At 33.7% G+C, this 9,040-nt stretch overlaps 1 pseudogene; it reads right to left on the bottom strand.

Moving 5' to 3' along the window:
• Positions 1 to 5,003: 5,003 nt before the first annotated feature.
• On the bottom strand, positions 5,004 to 8,781 carry Ppa2-ps1 (inorganic pyrophosphatase 2, pseudogene; annotated as a pseudogene).
• Between the last annotated feature and the right edge of the window lie 259 nt (positions 8,782 to 9,040).

Genomic DNA, 9,040 nt, shown 5'->3' on the forward strand with positions numbered 1-9,040 from the left:
AAGGGGCCATCAATGTGCGAGGGAATGGGAAGGGGACAGGAACATTGGAAGAAGCAGCCCACAGAAGTTTAAAAGTAAGTTACATGAGCAGTAAGGAGGATGAAAAAAAGGGGAAATTAATAAATGTTATTTTAATTGACATATATTTGATTAAAATTAGTATCTAATATAAAAGTAACTTTTATTTGCCTGTTTTTATTTTCATAATGGAGGCTTAGGGCTGAATATGCTCACCCTTTCTAGTTATTTCCAAATTCTTTTTGGCTAGTTCAACTGAGCTGTTCTTGTAAAAATTCTCCAAGGTGACTGATTCAATGTGACTTATCTTAGCTCCTGACCAAAAGTCTCTGCTTGACCTCATAGTAACTCTAGCAATCTGTTTTAATATTCTGGCTCCTACTCATCCCCCTATGAGTTCTGTCTTCACCTGTGTTTTTCTTGTTTTCTCTATAACTTGTCTCTGTAAAACTGTGTTTTTAAACGATAGATTTTTTTATTATTATACATAGTGTTTTGTTACACACTTCATTTTTACAGTCTTAAGGGCTTTGTGCATTTGATATTTTTGAAAATTACTGTGGTAAAACTGAGTCATTGCACTGTCTTAAAGTGAATCTTGAAGAGAATTAGAACTATTATTCTTGACTTAAACATGCCTATTTTTGACAGTTAAGAATAAAGTTTCAATCATCTTTCCTGCTACATGATTTAGTACTTTAATTTTCTAGTTAACTTCATAAATTAATATCATTGGTATTTTACAGAAGGAAAACCAACTAAAAATTAAGTGAAACAGCCTAAGAACTAATGATTTTTGAAATTATGTTTGGAATATTAGCAACTAAACATTTTGAAGTGAATTACTTTAAGACAAAATAGAAAGAATTGAGTTAGACAATATAATAATTGAGAAACCACTAAATCTAATATTATCAAATATAAAATTTATATAATACTGTTTTTGCTTTATCTAAAAATATTAAAACAAGTGAATATCTCAATGATAGCAAGTAAACTACGAAAAAAAAAAACCCTAAGAGCTTTGACTTCCAAAAACTTAAATTATAAAGAATTGTTGAAACATTATCTATTGGTAAGCATAGAAATTCTTTTGGGTGGGTCCTCATAAATGCTATTGTACTTTATTTTAATATATTAATAATAGTCAATGTTCTAAAGTCAGAGCTGAGAGGAACACTTCAATTGACCATTCACTAGATACATGATGTTTATAAAGGTAGTTAGCATTGCGTTGTCTGAATTTTACCAACAATAAACAAGACAGTTATTTATTTATTTATTTATTTATTTATTTATTTATTTATTTATTTATTTATTTATTTATATTGAATATTTTAATTATTTACCCTTCAAATGTTATCCCTTTTCCCAGTTCTCCCTTCTTTTATCCTCCTTCCCCTGCTTCTATGAGAATGATAACTTTTTCACCTACCTACTCCCTTCTGCCTCTCCACCCTGGAATTCCTCTACACTGGGGTATCCAGCCTTCATAGGACCAAGGCCTTCTCCTCCAGTTCGATGCCAGACAATGCCATGAGCTGGTCTGAGGCCCTGAACACATATACAGCAGAGGACTGTCTGGCCTGCCCTCAGTGGGAGAACATGTGCCTAAATCTTTAGGTCCCAGGGTGTGGGGAGTCCAGGAAGATGGTTGGCCATCCTCTTCAAGACAGGAGGCAGGAGGAATGGGATGGGGAACTGTGGGAAGGATGACTGGGAGGGGGCCATGACTGAATTTTAAAAACAATTAAAAGTAATAAAAATAACATATCATTTGAACATGGCAAAATTTATTCATCTGATATGCATAAATATTTTAACCCTAAAAATTTAGAAAGAAGGCCGTTTCTTATTTTTTAACTTATTCAGGAGCTCTGAACTAGCATACTAATATTTGGAAATGTATTATCTAATGAAAGCCATGCTATCTCCAAACATATACATAACAAAAAGATTGAAAAAACAAACTTACTTTGATAGCTTGGTTTGTGATACGATATGATAATACTGGTTATCTAGTAAGTAATTGTAGTTGAGATTCATGACTAATACAGCAGGGCATTGTTACCTACAAATAGAAATATCTAGATTTAATCTTATCATTGTTATTAACTTGTGTAGTAAGGAAATCATTATGTGAAGGATTATTTTAATATATAATATTATAAAAGTAGAGACTAATAAAAGACTTGTAAAAGATACTATTACAATATTGTTCTTATTAAATATGTCAAAGTATTACCTTCTGTGACCATTAAAAAAATCAATGAATAGGTTAACAACTACTATAGTATCAACTGTACACTCAATATTAGCTTCAGTCAACTTCAGTCAAGTTGCAGATAAAGGAAAGATCACTTCACGACTACGGTCTTTTTAGGATAAACAAACATGTCTACTTTTGAATCATGTCATTTATCGATTATATAGATTATTACAATGATATTTTCAATTCGGACTCTTTCAAATTGATCTTTCATTACATGCTATGCACAAAAAGAAATCTCATATTCTATTAAATAATAAGTTTTACCTGAAAATAAGAAACAGCTTGTGAAAATTTAAGGCCAATAAAAAATAATTGATGGGTTGATTAAAAAGGGTAGACAGAAGTTCATGACATTCTCTTTTTGTGATGTCTATCGTTTTAACTTTGATTTTTGTGTTCATCATTACTCTCTTTTCTCTGAGATTTTTATTCATTTTCATGTTTGTTTAAATAAGCTCTACCCATATCCTATACACCTTAACCAGTGCTTACAATAAAAGGCCAAAGGAAAGATAATACCTAGTAACAATGTTTTATTACCAGTTAAGGTAAAAATGGTAGAGCAATAAGAACTTATTTTGATGTTTTCTTTTTGTAACAGTGAGCAGGAGTAAAGGTTTCAGGTGGAGATTGGGAGAACAAAGATTGGTGGAAAATGATCAAGCATGATTTGTGTTACATTAATGATAAACTCTGGCCATCTATTAATATGTCAATGTAGCATTAAGGAAAATCAATTAGAAGCTCTTCTCCTAAGAGTAATTTAGCTAAAAATGATCCCAGATTTGAATTACCTACCTCTGTCTTCCTGTGTCTTTTGTTGTTCCTGGTCTTTCTGTTGTATGAGTCAGAATCTGTGCCTGTTTGAATGCTGCCTTGTGATCCCTTTCATTCTCTCTCTCTCTCTCTCTCTCTCTCTCTCTCTCTCTCTCTCTCTGTGTGTGTGTGTGTGTGTGTGTGTGTGTGTGTGTGTGATCCTAACTAAATTTGCTTTGTTTTTATTGACAGCAGAGAGAGCACTGCATACCAAAGGGTTTAAGGATATTTTACAGAAAAAATTGACAGACTTTTACAAGGGACTGAATCACCTAACCTCAACTGATCCCAACTGACCCAGACAAACAAAAGATATCAAACAATAGCTGAATGTGTTTCTAGAATTTTAAGTAGATATTAATTTTATCAGGTTTCTTTCAACCTATTTACTGTTTCCAAAATTTATTGACACAGCATATATACACACCTGCATTTCTACTGGGTCAAGAGAATAGCTTAAGACTAAGTCTGTGTATTACCTTAGGTAGAAACTCAAGGCAAATAAAGTTAGTTTTGTTACTATGCTCTCATAAAAGCATGTTAAACAAAGAGGCTGAGTACATGGTAGAAAAGCAGGGTTAGATCTTAAATTATCTAAAGTTGTATTATTATCTTCGCCTGCTGTGAGGGCCAGCAAAAGTTCCAGTCTCTTCAAATATAAAGATATTTTTATGACGGTGAAAGGAGAAGAGAGGAGCTCTCCCACTGTGTGGCAGACACGCATGGATACCTTCACAAGTATGCTGAGAGCTGCGACTGGCAATCATGATGGTTATTCCAGTTTTTTCTTTTTCTGTGAACCCATTTTTCCAAGTCTAGTACCATGAATATGCACAGCTTTCCTAGATACTCCTCTATTTATAAAATCTATGTACGTAATATAGAAAAGTTAAGATGTTTTTTATTTTCTGAGTATTTCATGACTAAAAAACAGAAGTATTCAATCAGTTCAAATTAGAAGCTAGAAAGAGTACATATACATTTTTCCTAAATATTGTTTTAAAACTAGAAAATGAAAACTCTAGACTTATTAATCCTCATAAAATCAAAACAATAAAGAAAAGCACAAAATATATATTGATCATATTAAAAGCCATATTATTACACTGTTTACCTCACTAAGCATGAAAATAAAATTTAAAGAGAGCTGTAAAACCTGATTACATACGTAAATTTAGTGAGATCATTTATAGCTGCTAATGTGCTTTTGTGATTAACTGTTTTGACTGTTGGAGATGTGGAATGATAATGAGATAATATTATAAACCAACTGTAAAATAAACTACGTAATACATAGGTAATAAAAAAGGATGGCAAATAGAGTAATTCAGCTTAAAATAATGGTATGAATAAATTATAAAGCTTTACATTAGATGATTAAAATAAGATGATTAAAAAATTTTGACATCTTGAGTAGAAATTTGAACATATTTTTACTTTGAGATTTTCCCACTGGTTTATATTTTTGTTTTTAACTTAAGATGTCACTTAAAGAAAAGGAAACTTGAGAAATAATCACAGTTCCTTCAGTAACCAATTTCTAAATTTTCTTAAATATTTTGTTTTGTAAATGTTAGAAAACTGACTATCGATATCTATTATTTTACATCTAAATATAAATTCTATAATGTATATTTGATGCTTTTAATATGAACTGAACTATCTATGGTATTAGAATAGGGGCTGGAGAGATGGATCAGTACTTAGTACTAGCTGCTCTTCCAGAGGATCTGAGCCTGCCCAGCATCCAGAACAGGCAGCTTATAACTTCCTCTAACTCCAACTCTAGTCACCTGAACTCACATGCATAAGCTCACAGAAAAGCAGCCATACGCATAATTTAAAATAAAAGTTAAAAATAGAACAAATAAAATTATTGAAATGTAGATTAAAGCATCTATAGCTTCATAATGTCTTCCATCATGTGAGCAACTATATCCACTAATACACAAGAATGAGTGGTTCAGAAATTTAAAATATTTTTCTTCCTTTTTTCTTTAAGGACTAACTCCTCTTTGTGTTCACTGTTTTGCAGTCTGATTTGTAGTCTTTCTTGCTCTTCCCCCTGCCCACAGTACCTATTCTTTAACTTGTTTTCATGTTTGAAGTCTTTTGTCTTAATCCACACTGACATGAGAATCTGAAAACAAGTTTTCTCCTGCATTTATCGTATTTCACTTAACGGAATACTCTTCTTGCCTGGGTGTCTATTCACACCACTCAGCCATTGACAGGATTTATTTCTAGGGCTTGATAACTATAAAGAGGTGAATAGAAGTCCCTGAAGTAGTTCTGAGAAAGAGCTGTACATATATTTTTGCATTTATTTGATGGTTTAAAATTTTCTCATAAAACAATTCTTTTTCTTTTTTGCTTTATAAAAACAGAAAGTGATAATGGTGAAGAAGTTACATTTGACTTTTCTTTTCTCTGACAATCACATAAGCTACTTGCTTCTCTGAATCTGAATGCACCAACCTTATCATTTGGTTCTTGGTGCTTTCATGGTCATCATAAGCAAATGTGTCTCAAACCGAATAAAACTCTATTATTGTCAAACAAACTTTCAGTTTACTAAATGCATAGTATTTTCTTTAAAATTAGGGTGAATAATATGTAGGCATTGTTGTAATTAAACTGGGGTAAATCAAAGATGAGAAACCCCTAATTTAAACAAAATCTAATCCCTGGGTGAGGTGAGAATTGAGACTGCTCAAAATAACAGTATTTTAAGGGATCTAAATAATATTGAATATATTTAAATCACATCTGTACCTTTTCTATGAAGTCTCGTATTTACAGAGAATTTGTGAACATCTAAATAAATGGGTGTGACAATCAGGAAAAAAAATTCATCATTGAAGGGGATGGGGATTTGGATATCTACTGGAGCCTGACACTTTGCCATATAGAAATCTAGCATAATAATCCCAAGAATGTACTTCAAGGAGAGCCTGCTTTTTATTATACTGTACTTGTCCTACTATTTAATTAGTCCTTTATTATTTTCCTATAGCTTTTTAAAACATTCTTATTTTCTGATAGTTTTATATAGTCATACAATCTAATTTAAACAAACATACTCCATTCCTTGCCTTTCAATTCATCTTACCTTTCTTTTCGCCACTTTTCACTGGACTACATGTGCTAGTATAATCAGGGTGGAGGGGGTTGCATAGCATGTTATTGACTGCCATGAGTGCACCACTGAGAGGTAGTTATAAAATGTATGCATATAGTTTTCACTTACCATGCATTCTATTTATTATGTATTCTGCATTTCCTACCATTTAAGTTTTTTTTTTTTTGCAAGAAAACTTTGTGTTGCCACCAGATGTCTATCATGAACCATATCATATCAGCACGGGACACTATGTCTTCTCAGTATTGTATCTACTATAACCTTCTGATTTCGTACCCTGTACTCTCACAGGGACATTTGCTTTGGGATGCTGGGAAAAACATTGGAATGTGTATTAGTGCACTGAGAAATTAACCCTCATGATCAAACTGGGTGGCAGTAACCCCTGTTGTGGGCTTGAATTTTAACAACATCAACAACAAAACATGAAAGAGAAAAATGACTCCTGCCTTGAAAACCTCAAAGCTTTCAGTTTCAGGCCAGCAGGAGAGCATTATTCCTTCCTTATAACACAGACATTAAAAGGAAGTTTGTATGTTCTAAAGAGATTCAAGAAATTTCATAACTGCTCTCACTTTGATGATATAAAGGTAGATTTTCAAACTTGAGTACTGGGTGAGTGAGGGTGAGAAAATGTTATGAGTTTGTGGAAAACTAAATCTATGAAAACTAGCTCTCCAGTTATGAATTTTAGTTTGCCTTTATGAATGACGCAATGAATATGAGAGCACAATTCATAGCGCTACTCCCAGGAAGTCTCCAGCAGCAGTTTTCATTCATAGAGTCCCTTAAAATGAATCAGAGAGGACATCATAATAGATCAAACAAACAAGGGTTTCACTAGAGCAAGCTAGAAAGGAAGGCAATACCTTAAGAAAACAGTGGACCACCAGCAGAAGAAGGATTCCTCTTCCTGCTCTTTCCACAGTGTCGGAACTTCAGGAAAAGAAGCTAACCCACTTAGCAACTTGACCCACAGTTATTTAATATTCTTTGTTTTCTTCTGATTTCTCTTATCTCTCATGTCAGTACATCAAGCCAAATACTTACATAAATTAATATAAGACAGTATTTTCATAAAACAGGAAAACTAATGCATGCAATATGAAAATAATAAACCTAATACAAGTAATTATTTTTAAACATATTATCCTTCCCCGAAGCCCACTCTGTCTCTCTTCTGGCTATACTAAGGACTTAAGCAAGAAAATAAATAAATAAACAAACAAACAAACAAATGAATTGTGTTTATCTTAGCAAAATGTCCGCTCACATAGCAAAAGCTCTTGAGTAATTACTGAGTCCATTGAAACAATCCACTTGGCAAAGCAAAAATAGCTTTTTGAGGAGCTAGAGAGACTGTTTAGAATTTAAGAGCAACTAACTGCTCTTTGAGAGGACTTTTGTTCTTGTCTCAGCACTGACTAACTGTAGCCCCAAGAAGATTCGATTGTTTTGACAGGGAGACACCAAATTGCCATCAGCTTCCTTTGCAAGAGGACAAAGAGAAAAAATATCCCAGGGGTCCTGAGAGGGTGAAGTCTTGATGCAGACCCTCCAGTGTCCCTGGCAGTTGCTGAGGAAGTCTCACATTCCACATTGCTTCCTTTATTCATTGAAGGTGTTGGGGCTGATTCAACTTATGATCTTGCATCCTCTGGACTAACACACATGCACATTTATACAACTGAGAGCTTCTTGTTCTCATTTCTCCTGTGCACTGCTTTCCAACATGTGTACAGTTGTTATCTCCATGAGCAAAAGCCTTGTTCTGGATTCTCCATTGTAAACAAACTTCTTTTCTGCTTTTCCATTAATACCTTATAAAGTCTCAACCAGTTGAGAGTGGTTTCCAGATAAGCTGGTTTGAATTTCGTTTTTTTTTTTTTCTTTTTTCTTTTTTTCGGAGCTGGGGACCGAACCCAGGGCCTTGCGCTCGCTAAGCAAGCGCTCTACCGCTGAGCTAAATCCCCAACCCCCTGGTTTGAATTTCTTAACATTGTCGATATCATGAAAATTTCAGCCTCAGGATCATTCACAATGAAAGGAACTACTTCCCGATTGTTTCATCCTTTGTAATACGTGAGAAAAGCCCACGAATCTTCTCATGGAACACATCTCCACAGGGCGGAACCTCAGAGCCTATTTTAAAAACATGAATGGGATCATTATCTCCACAGTAGTTTTTGTTCTTATCTTTTTGATGCAGATCTTCCTAAGTCTGAAGGAGGGGCCCATAATTCAATATATATCTCTTGTGCGGGAATTTTCCATTCTTTACAAATTGCTTAATGGAATTCAGTGGCTTCTCAGTGGCAACCTCCATTTTTGGCAATTGTCTACAGAGATATTTCCACAGCCATATTAAACAAATTCTAAGTCACTATTTCATGCCTTTTATCTGGGAATGCTGCTTTAATTTTTAGAGTCCATCTTCAGGAAAACCCTCATGGAAGGGGAACATGTACTGATGAGTGACATTCATGAAGAACAGGTGGTTGTAATGTGAGTGAGCATGCCTGTGCTCCTCCATGTGGTACAGGGACATAACATAGTTCTACTTCCTACCCCTTATAGCTACATAATATTTATTAATACGTTTGAATTTTTCTAAGACTCAAGAATAATCTCTAAAATAATCAGTTTGTCTACTCTTATTGATATGTACAATATTAATACTATATCATTTAACTCTAGTTAAAGACACATATGAAGAATTGTTAGCAAAAGCAGTCTCAAGCCTTTAGAAATATCTCTCATTTATTCTCTAATGTGTGTATTTGTATTGTATG

Source organism: Rattus norvegicus, chromosome 6 (assembly GCF_036323735.1).
Source record: "Rattus norvegicus strain BN/NHsdMcwi chromosome 6, GRCr8, whole genome shotgun sequence".
Classification (NCBI taxonomy): domain Eukaryota; kingdom Metazoa; phylum Chordata; class Mammalia; order Rodentia; family Muridae; genus Rattus; species Rattus norvegicus.